This window comes from Montipora capricornis, chromosome 3 (assembly GCF_036669925.1).
Source record: "Montipora capricornis isolate CH-2021 chromosome 3, ASM3666992v2, whole genome shotgun sequence".
Taxonomy (NCBI): domain Eukaryota; kingdom Metazoa; phylum Cnidaria; class Anthozoa; order Scleractinia; family Acroporidae; genus Montipora; species Montipora capricornis.
Window position 1 is genome coordinate 6,899,875 of NC_090885.1, and position 19,403 is coordinate 6,919,277.

Consider the following 19,403-nt stretch of genomic DNA (forward strand, 5'->3'; position numbering starts at 1 on the left):
AGAAATGTGCGAACTCCCTGAACAAAGATCACAATCGCCCAACTCTTGAGGTTGACAATTGTTTCTGCAAAGTCAAACATCTACTCTCCAAGACGAGGTTATTTATCTCCAGGTAATTCCATTGTTTTGGGAATAACAGCTACTTTATTATTCATCAGCATGACAATCTTTGCCGATTTTGGGGCTCATTTTGTTGAAACTCAAGCACGCTTCCAACAGACCTGTTTATTTTCGTGACTTATGCGCTGCTTACAGTGCGCTACCACAAACATCCTTCTGCATCACATTTCAACACATGTATGCAAATTTGTTGAGCTCGAAAATAATTACACATGTTAAATTCACAAAAGGTGGAAATGTCACAAAGAACATATTTGCTATTAGAGGCAAAAAACCCTTCCTGTTTCAATTGCGTGCGTGCAAACAACACACACACACAATCGGTGTCAGAAAGCAATGAAATAAATTTCTGACAGTTCACATCAAACCCTTTTCGAAAGAACCTTGACCGTAAATAATAAAGCACAAAAGAGACAGCAAGCTTTCATTCAAATAATTTTTCATTGTCACATTTCCAATTTTTTTTTTACCTTTGCAGAGTTGAATACAAAATAAATGTAAGTTTCCAGACAACTTAGATGCTACTTCAGTTAACACTGTGATGCATTCAAGATGTTCGATTCCTTCAACATTTGTTAAATCCATAAAAGAATTGCCATTTCATTTCAGTGTTGTATATAATACCAAGTTAGTAAAATATTAGAAACAAAGCTCATTTGATATCCAACGGCGAAAATGAAATTGTTGTCGAAGACCATTACTTGTCTCTTTAAAGATTCCAAATATTTGTTTTTCACCGCCTGTCTTGTTCATCCAGTTGACGATCCATTCGTGAGCTCCATGATGATATATTTTGTTTAAAGATCCACTAAAATGCCATTCGCGTTACAATGACTTGAAATTTCCAATTGTTACCGTAAGACTGTGAAGGGTTGAGTACAAGTAACACATAGTGAGACAACAGAGGTCACAGATCCACTTAAGGTGTTTGATTCCTTCTCTGTCTTTGTTGAACCCATGCTGAGTTACCAGAGAATTTTTCATTTGTTTTCGGTGTTGTACATAACAGCACACTTGGCAAAATTTTAGAAATACAAATCACTTTGATTTCGGCTTGACGGGCGAAAGATTGTTGTCGAAGTCCATTACTCGTTGCTTTTAAGATTCCAATTAACAAATCGAAAGTGGTTCAGTGTTGTCTGTACTCTTATCGACAACGGTATTCATCATCACAGTGGTCAAAATATTGTGGACTCACAAGGCGTAGCCGATTGAGTCTACAACAAATTTTGACCACTGTGATGACGAATATCGTTGTCGATAAGAGTACAGACAAGGAAGAACCACTTTCAATTTGTTTTTTACCACAATATTCAACGCCAAAGAAAGTTTTTATTTCAGAGCATGACCAAAATCATAACTCAAAGAAAGAGCAAGCGTTGTCTATAACTTTCTCGCAATATAATTGGTTTATTTCCCAAAATGAGCATTCCTGATTGGCTATTACATTGTGTGACAAATTGACGCAAGCATGACGTGAGCAGCGTTGTCTAGACTCTTATCGACAACGGCAAATTAGCCAATCAGATTGCGAGATTACAAGCAATTGTGGTAAAAAGATTTATTTTTCACTGCCTAAGTTTATCCAATCGATGTTCAATTCTTGAGCTCCGTGAGGGTGTATTTTGTTTAAAGATACACTAAAACGCCATTTGCATTACAATGACTTTCGACGCCATTGCAGGTTAATAATTAAATGTTCTTGTGTGCACCATGCAGAGAAATCTACGCATTACCCCAGCCCCCTCAAACCTAACAAATATGCGCAGAAGACTCTATGCACAAAGACACCACTTAGCAAGGGAATGACAGGCAAGACTTTTCATGACACGGAAAAAAAAAAGAAAAAAAACTAACAAATAAATGCAAATTAAACAAGGCTAGATTTACAGTAAATGTATGGGATTTTGGAGAGACAAAGAGACAGATTTCCAACTTTTGCTACTACATTAAATAGTCTTATTGATATTATTCATTCAACCGAAAATAAGGTTATTAAGGAAGGTATGACGTCTGTAAATTCAGATAATATATCTTCTCATGTTGCTTCTAATTTCGCGGCAATTTTCCGTAGATGATTTTAGATGGGTTTGTATGAAATGTTAAAAATTCATTTATGGTCGTTGTAGGCTGAATCTGTTCTTTAAATTTCATGATAATAATCTCAGTGTAAATGTCTTTTAAAAGACACTCACTGTGAAAATCCATCTCTTTTTAGCGGCGCAACAGCGGTTCAAAGTTGGCTAAAATCCCGAGGGGGTAAAGTGCAAGTTGCAGGTCGTTGTTTTACTATAACTGAAACAACCCAAACCTTTAAAAAAATGCTAACCTTAGGCTTACATTGTTTTTTAGGCCTAATGTTAGCATTGGTAAAGTTTTGGGTTGTTTCAGCTTTGGGGAAACAGTGAGCTGCAACTCTAACCTGCAACCTGCAGGTGACACCCACCAGCTAAAATCCCATACAGTTAATGTAAATTTAGCCGCATTTGCCCCCCAGTTAAGATAGCAACAAAAACCGTGGAAGGGTCTATTAATAAGGCAAGTAGATTTTCGGACTTATGGCAAGACTGGATTTATGCTCTCGATATTCGTGACTGATGAGCCCATCTTTCATTTTAGGGGCCCGATTGTGTAACGAGACGGACAGATTCAAGTGTGCCAACGGCCGGTGTATTTTGAAATTTGACGTTTGCGATGGTGCTAACGATTGCGGAGATAATAGCGATGAGGCAACGAACAGTGGACCTCGATGTCGTAAGTAGAGAACGTTAGATTCTGGGACGAGAACGACTACGATTTCGAGATTTTCTCAAAGAACAACATTGAGCGCGCACAAACCAGTGTCATTTTGGCGGGAAAAACGTGATACTGTCGTCATGCATTTTAGTACGAGGTTTTACAAAAATGTCGTCGTGTTAAAACAAGTCAACAACACGGTAGCAGTTTAGGCATTTTTTGATCAGCAAAAAGACTCCGTTACCAGCAATCAGAATAACTAAGCAACACTGCTAAACAAATTAAGATTAATCGTACGGGTTATAAATTTGTCGCTAAAAGCGGGCAGTCAAATCTCGTACTTGTTCTCGTCCTCGTACTAGAGTCTAAAGGTCCATAATATCTTGTGCATTGTTTGCTGCATGCTTTGCTCTTCATTTCTCGTCAACTTAGTCATACAGTTATTCAAGACTTGCGGTTCCGTACATTAAGCTGCAGATACCTAATCGGCCGATTTCTGTTTATCGAAAACTGGGTAATTTTCACAAACGAGCGAGTGTCTCAAAATAGATTCCTTGTGGTAAAGGCGTATGCGGACGCTAATCTTGGACAGTAGGCCAAAATGCGAGCGGTTCTGAATCGATTCCGAGCGGGCAGTGCAAATTCGTTAAAGTCTCGGGTGGCTTCCGATTCCTTCCTTGCTTCCGATAACTCCATGGTCACTGAAAACTTGGTTCAACTGAAGATGGTCGTTTTTGATGGAAGAATGATTATGAATTGTCGTTTTCATAGTTAGGAGTAGTTTTTCAATTTCTGCAAATTTTATTGGTTTTATCACTTCTATAGCACCTGTTTCGCTGACATGCAGCTCTTCCGACTTCATGTGTTCCAAGGGTCATTGTATTGATAAGCGTTTGAGATGCGACGGGGAAGATGACTGCGGAGATAACAGTGACGAACAGAACTGCTTCCACAGTAAGTCTTCTGTTTCAGTCGCTTGAAGCATTTGTCTCTTGACTTGTGAGTATTTTTACTGTACTGTGGTTAGTCACGTGATCAAGAGTGATACGCAGCTGGGGAGAGGGGAGATCAAGTTTCTGCGACCATTAATTGGTGAGAATTATAATCTTGCTGTGGAAGCCAATCAAAAATACAAACTTGAGTTTCTTGGTTGCACGCATTTTCCTGCGTTTACGCTGACATGATGTTTTGCCTTGGGTTCTGATTGGCTTATTTGAATGTCTTGGACCGGCCAGTGGAATGGTCTTTGGCTTGGGTTCAACGCAACTCCGCAGAGCTATTTTCGTTTGAGTGTCTTTTTGAGCAATAGTTACAATTTGCGATGGACTAAAATCAGGAACTTAAGTTCTGTTCGGAATTTAGCATTTCATCACTCTTCTGCGTATAGATTACATGTATCTCCACAGCTTCTCGGAAAAGATTTGCGAAGCTTTGTGGGCCTACCCCTATCAGTCCCACCCCGGAGGGGAGGTCCGAGTAGTTGTACCATATATGGACAATGACGCGTACGAGAACTGTTAAGCGGGAGTTGAAGGGAGCCTTTAAACTGTAAGTGAGTCAAAAAACTGCAAGTTTAGTTGAGATTAAACGGTGAAAAACGCAACGCAGTTTCTCTAAGTGTACCGTTCGATTGTACAGGTCAACGATACTATTTAAAGTTTGTGGTGTTTACAGACAATGCTTTTTCTTTTTTTTTACAGCGTGTAAATCAATGGAATTTCGTTGTACAAACGGCAGATGCATCGATGCAGACTTTGTATGTGATTTAGAAGATGACTGCGGTGACAGAAGCGATGAGAGGAATTGTCGTAAGTTGTCTCCAAACACCAGCCTGGAACGAGGTTGCTGCAAGCAATGGTTTTCATTGAGGTGATCTAATACGGGTTCTCAAGTTTTCCTGTCTCCTCAAAAACCAAACGAAAAGCAGGGAGCTTAAGATAGCTCAAACTATATTTTTAAGGCCGTTCGCGCCCATTGCTACTGAACATTTTTTCGCGCATGTCACGCACATGTCATGCATCGTAGACCACAAAGGTAGGCACTTGCTCAGTGACCCCCATTTTTTTTTTCCCATAGATCACTTCTTTTCCTGATTTTGTCCATTTTAACAAAAGACATAAAAAAAACTATACATGAGAAGTTACAAATATTTCGCCTTTTATGCTCTTGTGTGACCGAAGTTTTCTTTCTTAGGGTGCATTCTTTTGGGAGTATCCTGGCTATTCCCATTCCGGATTAGGAATAACAGAATACGCAGAATATCAACTCGCAAAAGAACACGGAATACTATTAGCGAAGGTGACCTGGGAACTATCGTATCTGCTCATGCGCCAGTTGCATTGGCATGGCGACGACACCGCGGATATGGCGACTAAAAAGGTTTCCCGAAAGTTAATTTGGAACACGAAATGTCGAAATACAGCCCTTGATACCAGTTGCTTGGCGGTTTCCTCGATTTTTCGGTTTGCTTCATTTGCTAAAAACTTTAAAGGGGAAGATGACGAATAATTTTTTGTACTTGTGAGTGCTTTGCATGGTGCAGGACGGCGTTCCTATACGCTCTTCTTCTGGATGTTGACTTTATTGAAAAGTTTTTGAACAAACCAATAATATTAATGGCAACGTCATTCCTTTTGACCAGGTAAGGGCACTCTTTTTTGATAACACAAACTGACAGCTCTTTTTGGTCAAGCACCGGTAAAGAAACAGAACTGAAGTCAAGCCCACTTCCATCTACCGTAGACATTTTGGATCGCTATTGCATTTGAATTTTCACAATTATTAAGCCGCCATTGGGCGACTGGCCAGCTGCGTATCATTTCCCAACAAAACTTTCCCAAAAGAAAGCATATTCTGCCTATATTCCGAGTGAACCGTATTCCGGTCATTCCTTTCATTCTGCTATCGGGAGCAGAATGAAGGGAATAGTATTCCGCGTTCATTCCGAAAAGAGAATAGATCTCCAAAAAACACAAATACCGTCTATTCTGTGTATTCCTATTCCGGAATAGTACCAAAAGAACGTGCCCCTAGACAAATACGTGTCGCTTTTCAAGGTCTATTTGACCTCAGAAAAAGACATCAGCTGCAAAAGTTTATTTAGTTATATTAGTTATGTTGAACTGAGTATGTTTACCCGATCTAAATTTCGCTAATGTAACTTTTTTAATTGCTGACATTTGTAAGCTAAGATCGTCTTAAAATAACGCAAGCTTCTAAAGATGCACCTTACCTCGAAAACAAGCACGGTTAACCCCCATTTTTTTTTGTTTTTTTTTGCCTTTTTTGCAAAAGTAGATCATAACCTTTCTGCGTGGCAAGTTTAAAAAAAATCTGTACGTGGGAACAGTTTGGGCACGAACGTCCTTAAGTGATGCTTTCGTCGCCCTAGCCGACGTCTTTTCTTAAACTCCTATTTAACTAAACGCGAAGAAGATGGCCGGAATAGGCTCGTTCGTTAAGATCGCGTCGATGATAATGTACAGATAAAATTTTCGATGTTCTTGTCGTCTTTGCAAGAATGGACCTTCTGATCCACCTTGGTGATTACAATGAAACGTCATTTGTGGATCACGATTTTCAAACTCTTTCGTGATTGTTCCAAGGTTATTCACTTTTGGCGAACTAAGCGAACTAGGAACTAAGTTAAATGATCAGGAACGGTTTTTCCTCGCACGTAAAGCAGGCTGCCGCTCGGTCGAAATATAGGGACTTGGTGACTAGTCACCAAGCCGCTATATTTTGACAGTGTGGTTAGGCTTTCTCCAGAACTTGAGATGGGTGATGTTAAGTAGCAGGTGTACAGAAAACGGAAGATAAATGTGAAAAAGTACGGAACACACTTGCCCAGGCATTCTCTTCCTCGTTAAATGTCGTTAAGAAGCCTTCTGAATAACGTTGTAAGGTATAGGATTCCACTGGCCTCAAGTGGTAGAATCTTCTTACTACAGAGTGTTTTTGTTCATGTGGCCAGCAGCCATATTTGCGTACTAAAACAAAAGGAATAATTTTCTTAAAAGTAGAATTCAACATGTCTGCTGTTTCTTTCTTTCACTCCGTTAACATGGCTGCTCTGACGTGATGTGAAAACACCCCATTTTGGGATACTCGTGGGTGGAGCCTTGTAAAGGAGCTTCGGTATCTGCGAGTTCCTCTTGCCTTTGCGGCAAAAACCTGTTTTAATTGTTGTTTTGGATGGTTTCTGGTATCCTAGACAAATCGACTTGTGACGCATCACAGTTTCGCTGTGTAGAAAGTGGTAGATGTATCCGTGGTCGCGACAGATGTGATGGACGGGCTGATTGTTTGGACAGATCAGACGAGACAGGCTGCAATACTACCGGTACGTGGTCTTTTAAAATATAGCGAGCTTAAGCATGCGACATTTGGGAGAGGCAGACGGAAACCGGAAGTGAACTCACATGCCAGGACGATGACATCTTTCCCAGATTTTTAAACTAATCATCTCTAATGGAGAAAAGATACTTAGCAATAAAGACGTGGTTGTAGACTTTCGAAAAATCCTTCGTCTCATGTAGATGGCGGCGGGACGAAAGACTTTCGTACTTGATTGGCGCCAGTTGTAGCAACCCCAAAAACGGGTTGCAGAGCTACAATTAGACTAATCAGAGTAGTCCTTGTGGACCCCAGGGTGATAGAGTTGTCAATCAAAATTTGCCATACGCAGTGAATCGTGACTTTCAACATGAATAGAGAACAATTCAAGCATATCTGTCTTGCAGAGATTTGTTTGTGTCTGCCCCAACCGGAGATGGGAAATGTCTGACCTTTGAGCTAGCCCCCCGCTACGATTTTGATCGTTTTCTTGGAGAGCATTGCAATACTATCGTCTTCGTAATTGTTCCACTGATTTCACTCATGGAAGATATAGTCTTTAGCCTTGTCATATGTAGGAGACAATTGTTCAAAGCAGCAGTTGGAGGACATTTAAATTTTAAGAATAACCTGTTGTCTGCAAGTCCCGAGGCGATTCTCAACAACTATTGACACAGTTTTCATCGACTCAAACAAACTATTTTAAAATGTTTCTTCATCGACGAGTGTCATTGCATTGCAAATGTAGTTTTACTAAGATGTATCTCTACTTTTATTCCCGGTCTAGCATGTCTTTTAATACCGGTCTAGCATGCCGTTTTCTTCACCTGAAGCGTACGTGATCTTTCATGAGTTAAATCAATTTACTTTCTTGACGATTCGAAGCTTTCCTTACTCGTTAATATTCCGAAATAGTGTTTCGTTTCTATCAGCACAATTACGGCACAAAGTGTTCGTGGAAAAAGTTTTACTGGAGATCTCCTTTCCAAGCGGCGACTCGAGATTGAAGTAAGCTTTCGTTTTATTTCGTCTTTGTTCTTGATGCCTTTAGTGCAAAGTCTTTCGACTTCAGAGAAACAAACGTGTTCAATTATTTTCATCGGATTGCACCATTCAAGCGCAGAAGTTGCGATTGACGTCATCCCCTTTTTGGTGCGAAACGCAAATGAAAATATTGCAAGCCAGACAAGTCGACCTCTCTCAACTTTGTCACTTGCTCATCCGTTTCGCTTCCGAAAATCATGCTTCGCTCGCGAAAACATTTTCTCGTGGGATTTTCGTGAGGTCGACTTGTGGCAATTCTAAGGTGGTTGTGTGAAGACAAGATAAAAGGGAGAACAGCTCACTTCCGGTTGCCGTCCAGGTCTCAAAAGACGTCAAAATGGCCGCCGTTTCTGAAAAAAGGTCCATGGGTAGAGCATCCAATAATTGTATGAATCCGGCTTTGGAATCTGATTTTCCAGTTGTCATTTCGCCCTTTTCCCCCGTTGCCAAAGAACTAGTGGCGACCTTCAGATTGGAGTATGAGTTTCCTATACTGAGCACGCGCATTAGGTTTAAAGAGCGAAAAATTTCGAAAGGCCCATGCTCGGAACTGAGAACTCATACATTGTCGTCACCAGGGCCTCGGATCTTATGTCTGCACATGGCCCTCCCTCAGTCATGCGCAAAAGAGAAGAGTTCTAGGGTCGACATTGAGAACTCATACTCGTAATCAACCTCGTACTCCAATCTGAAGGTCGCTATTTGTAAGTGTAAGATCTGTTTCTTCTTTTCCTGCCTATTTTATTTGTCGCCAAATAATTCTTTTCATGCATAAACAAGTTGATTTAGATGTAACCAGAGCTACCCCTTCCCCGCTAAAATGCCGTAGAGACGAAAAGATGTGTACCGATGGCAAAAGTTGTGTTCATCGTAACTGGATTTGTGATGGTACGCCAGACTGTTCTGACGGAAGTGACGAGGCGGGTTGTGGTAAGTGTCCCTCTGCCATCTAAAGCATTAGCAAGTTAAGGGGAACCTCACTCCAGCAGTAAAAAATAACTTAAAGCGGCAGGAAATAATGTTATTACTGGAGCTTTTGAATTTTCCAAAGAATACATGAACTTTCGAATCTCTCATTTTTATCTTCAAATTTCCCGGGCACCATTGCATGTTAGGGTTTCCCAGTCGCATCAACGACCATAGTATTTGTCAATGATGAAATGGTATATGAAATGAATCATATATGAACTGTGGATATGAAATCAAGTGAAGCTATGAACTTTGCAGTTATGAGAGCAATTTTTGCAATTGCGTAGAGAAGCCTGAAATATTCAGGACTTCAACGGGGATTTGAACCCGTGACCTCGCGATTCAGGTGCAACGCTCTAACCAACTGAGCTATGAAGCCACTGACATTGGGAGCTGGTCATTTGTGGGTTCTAATGGTCCCGTGAGGAATGAATTAATGATGAAATGGTATATGAAATGAATCATATATGAAGTGCGGATACGAAATCAAGTGAAGCTATGAACTTCGCAGCATGATTCAATCACATATGATTCATTTCATATACCATTTCATCATTGATTCATTCCTCACGGGACCATTAGAACCCACAAATGACCAGCTCCCAATGTCAGTGGCTTCATAGCTCAGTTGGTTAGAGCGTCGCACCGGAATCGCGAGGTCACGGGTTCAAATCCCCGTTGAAGTCCTGAATTTTTCAGGCTTCTCTACGCAATTGCAAAAATTGCTCTCATAACTGCGAAGTTCATACATGTAGCTTCACTTCATAGTATTTGTATCATCCACGTCGGTCACTGTCGCTTTAAACAGTCCTTCTCGCCATATAGAAGTTCTAGCAAGGTGTAAGGTGACTGGCTTGATCATCAACCGAAACGTTATCAACTGAGGCAGCGTCTACACGAACGCGGTTTCATTTGTAACCGCATCGTTTTCGAGGCTTGCAAAAGGACGGAATTGGACTACAATAGAAGCCCGAGCTTAAAGTCATGTTTTCTTCTTTTGGGCTTTCTTGTTACATTCATTTTGTCATTGTTACTGGTTTTGAGCAAGCAATTGCATTTAGCTTCAGCTGCTTGAAGCGTAAGAAAGAATGTGTTTGTGAGTACAGTCGTATTGGTTGAAACTGAAATGCGCAGAGATGCACTAGCTAAACCGCAAATTGATGAAATGTCAATAGATCTTTTTTGCTTGTACATGTGATAATACTCAGGAGCTTTAGTCCTTTTTTTTTTTTGTTCATTAAAAAGAGTACATGCAGACAAATTCATGCTTGCATGCGCTCTTTTTAATTTATGAGCAAAGCAAAGGACCAATCCTCCTGAGTATTATCACATGGTTTGTATTGGGAAAGCAAAATGTACAAGCGAAAAAGGTCTATTGCAGGATTTATTCGATTGAAAGTAGCTAAAAAATAGCTAGAGCTTTTCAATGATACCAATAACTCGAACTTGGATTTAAAATGGCGTTCTTATTGGTCTTAAGTAGAATTCCGATCCCACTGACGCATTCTCTAAAAAAATCTTTAGGCAGCGTCGGTTGCACTTCCAAAGAATTCAGTTGCAACAATCAAAGGTACGCTCCTTCCAGTCATCGCTGCAATGGAGTGGACAACTGTGGCGACGAAAGCGACGAGAGGAATTGTTGTAAGTACACTTGTCTTCTTCCGGATTTTCGTGCTGCACAGGACACCCAAAAAACGATCCGTACCTCGTAATCCCTCAAGGTTACCATTGCCTTAACAAACACTTTTCAGCAGAACCCAAGCATACACACACCGAATGCAAACATGACGCCTAATAAATTATGCTACCACCTTGACCTTTAACCCCCTACCTGTACTTCGGGAGTAGAGGGAAAAAAACGTTTTGGCGTGAATTTACAGTATAACTTTTTAATTAAAAAGGAAATGCTAAAAACCCTTTCGTACACTAACAACCTGTTCAAGACCCGAGTTGTTTTTCAAGAGTTGCGAGACTTTTTCCGGTGTTGTCTAAGATAATTTTAATGTATTCTGGTCTTTTTCTAATTAACTCTTAACGCTTTACGGCCAAAGGGAGACAAACATCAATTTTCTCCACACTTTATTTATACAAAATGAACAGGATGGGTTTCAAGAATTTTAAAAAAACTCATCCGTGAGGAGAAAACACTTTGGTCCTTCAACTTATTATCCATACTACTTTTGTAATAAAATATACAGGGATCATTAAGGAGAATTTCAGTGTGCATATAAGGCTTAAAGAGTTTATCACTGAATGCTGATTGGCTGAGACGGAGGGCATTTTTTCCTCAATCACGAGGGCACTTCTGGTAATCAAGAGGACATGATGACTTGACCGTGATTGGTTAACAGTTGCTTATCTGGAGCAAGCGAAATTACAAGAGAATCTTCTTCCAGATCCTAACTCTGATCTAACTGCTTTTCGTCCAGGGCTATTTCTGTTGACAGCATCGATTTATTGAACTGGTGCCAGTTGTTCAAACGATGGATAGCGCTATCGGCCGGATAAATCACTATCCAGTGGATAAAGTCATAGAGAAACCAATTGCGCTATCCAATGGATAGTGATTTATCCGGTGGATAGCGTTATCCACCTTTTAAACAACTGGGGCCTGAACTTTAATTTCTCGCTGCAATTAGTGGGCTTCCCACAATAATTTTGCTCTTTTTTTGATAAACATGTAATCGCAATGTTCCCTCGTGCAATGGAAGAATTCCACTTGTACTTTCAAAAGTTTTCCAAACTGTTCTCCTCGCTTCGGGACTTGGGGCAATTTTGTGAAAACTTTGAAACTACGCGTGAAATGAATCTTTAATTGCCCTCGGGCCCATGCGATTACATATACTAATATCTACTAACATGGGGCTGCTGTCTTTAAACCCCAGCTTCTCCCTCAGCAAGAGTTACTACCACTACTGTGATTTCATCAACTTTCTTGTCGCTGCCGAGTTCTCGGTCAGGTCCAACTCCTCGACCAACTAATTGTGGGTAGAGTGCATGCGAGAGAGTGGTTCCTTAATTCAAGTCACTTAAATTCCAATAGGATAATTCTACATTTTAAATATTCATCATCCAACCAATTGTAGACACTGTCTTATAAGTGCAAAACTCCACGATTCTTCAAGTATGCCATTTGCAATAAACTGGTCACATGACAAACTGGTGAACTTAAAGCGTGGCTTTTATAAGTTTCAAAAATGGCAAAATCATGTTTGTCTTAGCCAGAAGACAAATTTTCAGAAAAATGCGACTTAAGGTAAAGATTATAAATCTGGATCTGTAGTAGCATTGATTTCCTTCCAGCCAAGTGAAATTATCCAGGGTCAGGGATCATCAAGAGCTTGGGTTTTTTTTCTGACAATGAGAAAAGGACCTTTTCAAAACCTTGCACACTAAAAATTAAAGTGTAATGTTACAAATGCAAAAATGTAAAATTACACCTTGTTACTGTGTAAACTATTACACCAAAAAAATCTTCTAAAATTACTCTATATGTAGGGTATTTTTACTCTTTTTAAAGGATAAAAGTTTATGGATATTATCAAGGATAAAATTACACAGTTGGAAGTGTACTTTTACACCAATTTTAATAGTAAAAGGCCGATTAATCTAAACCATGTTAGAGTGGTTTTTTGAACTCATATAGTTGTGGGCTTAAAACATACATTAAGTATGAAAATCCATCCTGCCAGTACACACAGAAGAAGTAAACATTAAAAGTATTCCTATGAGTAAATCCGTGAAAAATTACTAATCATGAATGGGTCTCTAGTGGCGTTGATTCCAATCGAGTTAAATTGTTGATGGGAAACTGCATGAATGACTGGAATCATCTTTTGCCTCCAGTGAATTGCTCCCTTTGGTCAGTCTTCTTGGTCCATCCCTTCTCTTTCACGCCGTAGCCTTAGTTTACCTGAGAGTTGTCTTGTAGCACAAACTGTTGACTGGGAAATTCAAGCGCTTCTGCTGAAATCGAATGCAGTTGAAATGGTTGATTTCGATACGTTTCTTATTTTTCCCTTGTCAGATGTTGTACCTAACTGATAAAACAAATGAAAGCACATCAGGTAAAATTTTATTTTGTTCAACTTGCAGCGACCCCACCACCATCCTTTTGTGGAGCAGGCGAGTTTCGTTGTGGCAACACCGAGACCTGTATAAACGATACTGAAGTGTGTGATAAAAATCGCGACTGCCCAAATGGAGAGGAAGAAAAGGATTGCGGTAAGCTGACACCCTCATAAACTTGTTCATACAGCAGCTTTCGTTAAGGATGACGGGATTGGCTTGCTATCCAAACCGAAAAGTGTAGAGACTGTCTGAGATTTGAGTTTAATAGAAGCTGCTGAAATACAAATATTTTAGCTAACATACAAGAATCGCTTCGCTACCAAGGAAACTAAATTAAAGCAAGAGTCCATTAACCAAGAGTCTGATAGAATCAGCGTCAGAAAAGTGGCTATTTTAAAACCAAGTTTGGCGGGAAAATAAACAATAGACCAAATCGGCTTACTCAATGTTGTGACCAATTGAAATTTCCCGCGGTTAAGTTTTGTTGTGTATTGTATTTGCATTACAATGTAGCATTCACATTATGCGTTCCGTGCATGGTCTCGGAAAATAGATGACACCTCAGGTAAGTTGGCGTGCCTCAATGATTCAGTTTCCCTCTAGGCTAATAGGAATTCAAATATATGTTACGCAAAAAACCGTGCAAACGCTTTCTATCGACGTTCGTGAACCATTCACTTTAAGGATTTGAGAGATCAATTGTACTGATTTTCTTTTTTACGGAAACAAACAGTTATCTTAATTCATGGTAGACATAAACGCCGGATTTCGCAGTTGAAAACAAGAAGTCCTTGTTTGAAGAACTTAAATGCCTAGATTATGCTGCAACTGGAAAATAGTAATACCGGTAGTATGAACTATGGTAACCTCAAGCGTTTTTTTTTTTTTCTTTGCAGATATTGACGAATGCAAAGCGTTCAATGGGCATTGTTTACACCACTGTCACGACACAAAGACAGGGTATTATTGCTCGTGTTATACGGGTTACGAACTGACGGATGACAGAAGGAGCTGTAAAGGTAATTGGGCATACATTTTCATAACAAAATATACTGATTGCATTGAATCCTGAAACTCTTTAATTTATTTGCAACGTTCGAATGGACCAACGAATGATTGTATCAAAGGGTTGGTTCAGTTGCCTGGGCACTACCGTGGGACGTCGCGCCTTTGTAGTGCAGAGTCCGCTTTTTCTATTGGTCAGCGCCAAGAACACTGGCCACAGCCAAAGCAGGAAGTCCATGAATCACGGACTTTCGGCTCTTCTGCGCATTCTCAGAAATTCGAAACAATAATGGTTGTCAACGGTTACAACATGACACCATTAACGTGACTGCGCGTAGTTTCTGGCTGTGGCAACCTTTATTCAACCTTTATTCAAAAATTTATAGCCCTGCAACGGGTTTTTTTTTTTATTTTTTTAACGACTTTATTGGGCATATCAGACAAATATTTAAACAAGACAAAAGTGCATAACAAATAGAAAACAGAAAATTAAAACTTAGAAAAAAAAAAGAAAGAAAAAAAAATACTGCACCCAAAAGGGAAGGCGCGAACGGGACGTAAAGTCCCATGCGAGGCGCCGCCCTTATGACTTAAAAAACACTATAAAACAGAAAGTTAAAAAAATACAGAATAGATAATTTGAACTTAGTGGCACGAGCACGAACTGGCTAGTGTCCACGTGCAGGGCCAATCAATGTCATATGTGGTTTTTAGACGGGCAAGCATTACATTGCGAAGAGATTCTCTGAACGAACCTGGGTTGTCAAAGCTAGTGGATGGTAAGACGGAGCAAGTAAAGTTCCAGACTTTAACAATGTGCTTAAAGCATGAGGCCTGAAAAGTACTGGTTCTACAAATAGGTGTTTTTAGGTTAAGAGAATTACTAAGTCTGGGTTACCATCACGCAAGACGCCTAAATAAAATAAATAAAAATTCCATAAATAATAATAATAATAATAATAATAATAATAATAATAACTAGACTAGAAAGAAATAACTAACTAGAAACTAGAAAAATCTAACTAGAAAGAAAACTCTCGCAACAGCCTGGATCGATTACAAAAAGGCATTTGATTTGATCCCGCATTCATGGATTTTAGAATGTCTTAAGATGCTTGGAATAAATGAAGAAATCAGGAAACTATTAGAGGAGAGCATGAAGAATTGGAGAGTTGAGTTAGTGTGTGGATCGGCATCACTTGGGGAAGTTTCAATCAATAGAGGTATTTTCCAAGGTGATTCCCTGTCACCATTATTATTCGTGATAGCACTAATACCGTTGACTCACATCTTAAGAAAAGCTGAGCCAACATACAAATTCTCTGATGATGGAGAGAGAATCAACCATCTCCTTTTATGGACGATTTAAAGCTCTTCGCCATGAATGAAAAAGGGGTGGACTTATTATGGCAGCACAAGAACAGGTGCTTGCAACGAATCTGATGAAAGCTAGAATATATCAAACTCAAGAGGACAGTAAATGTCGAATGTGTAGAAAGGTGGATGAAAGCATAAATCATATTGTGAGTGAATGCCCTAAATTATCACAAAAGGAATATAAAAGGAGACATGACTGGGTGGGTAAGAAGATCCATTGGAAAGTTTGTAAAGAGGAAGGTTTCATTGTCAATGAAAAGTGGTATGAACATGTACCTGAGCCAGTACTAAAGAATGAGAGATGTAAAATATTATGGGATTTTACGATACAGACTGATCACGTGATAGAGACAAGAAGACCGGACATGATTGTTGTTGAAAAGAGAAATAAATGTTGCAAAATAATAGATTTTGCAATACCATATGATAGCCGTATTGAGGAGAAAGAAGTCGAGAAGGTAGTGAAATACCAGGATCTAGCAAGAGAATTGAAGAAGTTATGGAAAATGAAAACAATGGTAATTCCTATTGTAATTGGAACATTTGGAACAGTTCCAAAGGATTTAAAGAAGAGACTAGAGAATATTGGTATAGAGACCAAGATAGACGAGCTTCAGAAAAGTGTTATTCTGAACACGGCAAGGATTCTTAGGAAGGTCCTAGAAGTTTGAGGAGACTTGTTGTCACCAAGCTTCCTGGAGTACGGAAGTTCCATTGGAAATCCAATGTGCGAAAACAAGATAATAATAATAATAATAATAATAATAATAATAATAATAAGCATCAATCATTATGCAATATTAAAAATTCATCATTGACTAAAGTACTCAAATAAAACTTTTTTAAAACGATCTGCAGACTTCATGTTAACAGTTTTGCTTGGCAACGCGTTCCAGTCCTTGACAGTTCTACAAAAATAACTATTCTTATAAGTCTCAGTATTTGGCAGCAGTTCAATAAACTTGTTTTGGCTAGAGTTCCTTAAAAGTTTTCTGCGCTTCGTAACATAGTCTGGGAAGACCAGGCCACCATCACCGTGAATTGCTTTGTGGAAAAAGGTTAAACGCGAGATTGTTCTTCGCTTCTTCAGGGGTATCCAGTTTAATTCGTTCAAAAGGTTTGTAACTGTTCCTGGTTCACGCGTGTAACAGTTTTTAACGAAGTGTGCTGCTCTTCTTTGTACTCCATCTATTTGTTTAACATGTTTTTAAGTGAGGGTCCCAAACTGAGCTTGCGTATTCCACGTGAGGCCTCACAATGGCTTTGTAGGCTGCCTCTTTCACTCCCTTGGGACAAGGAAATCCGAGTGATAGATTAGCTTTCATGACTTTGTTATTTACATGCTGACCCCAATCGAGGTTTCTGGAAAATTCTACACCTAGGTAAGGATGGTGGGTGACCGAATCTAGAACTTTTCCCATAAGGACATAGTTAGACTCAACAGGATTTTGCTTCCTTGATATTCTTAAAACGTGGCATTTGCTGGAGTTAAATTTCACTTGCCATTTCTGGGCCCATTCTTGGAGTGCTGTTAGATTTGACTGCAGTTTGGCGGCATCATTACAAGACTCGATAGTGCTGTAAATCAAAGTATCATCAGCGAAAAGACGCATCCTAGAGGTACAATTTTCTCCTATGTCGTTAATGTATAAGAGGAACAAGAGGGGACCCAGAACTGTCCCCTGGGGGACCCCTGATAGAACTGGCACATCCGGAGAGTTGTACCCATCAACGACAACTGACTGCAGTGATGGCACCAGGATTTTTCAGTCTGGGTCCTGGGACCCGCATGTCCGGCCAAATTGGGGTCCCAAGCATTTTTTGGGGGTCCCAAAATCTTGCTGACTCTCTGCGAGAAAAAAAAGTATCTTATGAGAAAGAGAGAGTAACCAACTTTCTAGTCATTTTCTTTGGACAGTATTGAGTACTGTAACTAGAGAGTTCTTTTTTCCAGCTTGAAAATCATAGATAACTTATTGCCCAAATTCCTTGTTTGCAACCATCCAAACTCTTTCAGCCAACTTTAGCCAAAAACTTTATGTAAAAATTACCTTGTCTTCAACCTTTCTCAGTTCAAGAAGTGTGAGCACTTGTATTTCTCAATCGATCAAATGATCAATGAGCAAACAAATGGTGGGAGCTCAAATAAGTTTATTATTATTATTTTTTTACATATTGCCGAAGCAACAGAATATACTGACAAAGCAAAGCAAGTTGAGTGAGTTAATAAAGTCAGTGTCTTGCGTCTTGGGACGCATTAAAATTTTGATGATGCATTTTTTGGAATTTATTTGCGTAAAAATGCACGATTTCTGCGTTAACGCGATCCCTGTGACTGGCTTCGACACGTAAGCCATTGTGTTAACCAGGTGTTAAGAATACCATAGTAGTGCAGTTTCATTAGGAGGTGCTGGTGCGGAACCGAATCGAAAGCTTTTGAAAAGTCCATGATTATTAAATCAGTTTCCTCACCTTTATCAAGGGAGCAAGCTATTTCTTCTACTGTACAAATAAACTGAGTTTCACATGACAGTTTTTTGCGAAAGCCATGTTGATGGTTAACTAGCACTTGATCTGAATCAAGGTGGGACATCATTTCATGAAAGATAATGTGTTCCATAATTTTACAAGGCACCGATGTAAGAGAAATCAGTTGATAATTATCTACTTGGCTTCTGTTGCCTTTCTTGTGTACGACGGGTACAACAGATGCTTTGAGCCAGGCCTGAGGAACCGAGCCTGTATGGAGCGATTGCGTGAATAGAAACTGTAGAAAACGAGCTAATTCAGCAGAAGCCTCCTTTAATATGTAACAAGGGATTCCATGAGGTCCATTAGCTTTTTTGCAGTCCACCTTGTGAAGAAGTTTCGTTATACCCGCTGTGCTAAAATGGATCGGTGGTATGTCAGCACACGGGCTGGTAGCTTCAGGGGGCATGTTTTGCAAGTCTTCTTTGGTGAAGACAGACTTAAAATAATTACTTAGTAGATTGGCTTTCTCTCGACTGTCGGATACGACATCATCGGTGATCTCCAAAGGGGTGACACCAACATTGTCTTGCCTTTTGTGATGTTATGTAGGTCCAAAATCGTTTGGTCATCGTGGGTTTTCGAGTTTCAAAGTCCATGTCATCGGTCTTTAGGAGGTCCAACAAGTACTTATCATGTGCGAGAGTCAACCTTTTCTTAGTTGCTTTGCATAGATCTTTAAACTTCTTCCAATCAACATGGCTATTTGATTTGCGTGCTCTGTTATAAAGTTTCTGCTTTTTACGTATCATACGCTTGATTGAGCTATTCATCCACAGTACATTCCAGCGTGATCCCAGTTTCTTTTGGGGAAAGTGCTCTTTCATCACCTCAAGAACTGTTTCTGTAAAGAAGTTGTATTTTTCGTCGACAGATTTATCTAGTGGGTTGTTAGTAAGGTAACTATCTAGGCGTATTTTCAAATCATTTCTAGCCGAATCTATGTCACCCTTTTTAAACAGGAAAACTTTTCTCGGTTGTTTTCTGTTAATCGACGGTCTCAGAGTAATATCCACAAGAACTGCATCGTGATCGCTCATGCCATTAACCACCTGGACATTTTTTACTAGGTTTGGGTTGGTTGTGAGTACTAAATCAAGAATATCTCCTTTGCATGTAGGTTGTTTCACGTGCTGAAACAGAGTGATCGTTTATAATATCAAGCAGCTTGGTGTTTACTTCTGTACCATAGGTGGGGCTAGGTTTTAGCGAGTAAC

General features: G+C 39.7%; 1 non-coding gene and 1 pseudogene across 1 annotated transcript; one reads left to right on the forward strand and one right to left on the reverse strand.

Moving 5' to 3' along the window:
• Nucleotides 1-416: 416 nt before the first annotated feature.
• The window catches only part of LOC138039773 (very low-density lipoprotein receptor-like), a 34,268-nt pseudogene continuing 15,281 nt past the window's right edge, over nucleotides 417-19,403 (forward strand).
• On the reverse strand, nucleotides 9,510-9,583 carry Trnas-uga (transfer RNA serine (anticodon UGA)). Its single transcript has one exon. It is a non-coding gene; the product is annotated as a tRNA-Ser (tRNA).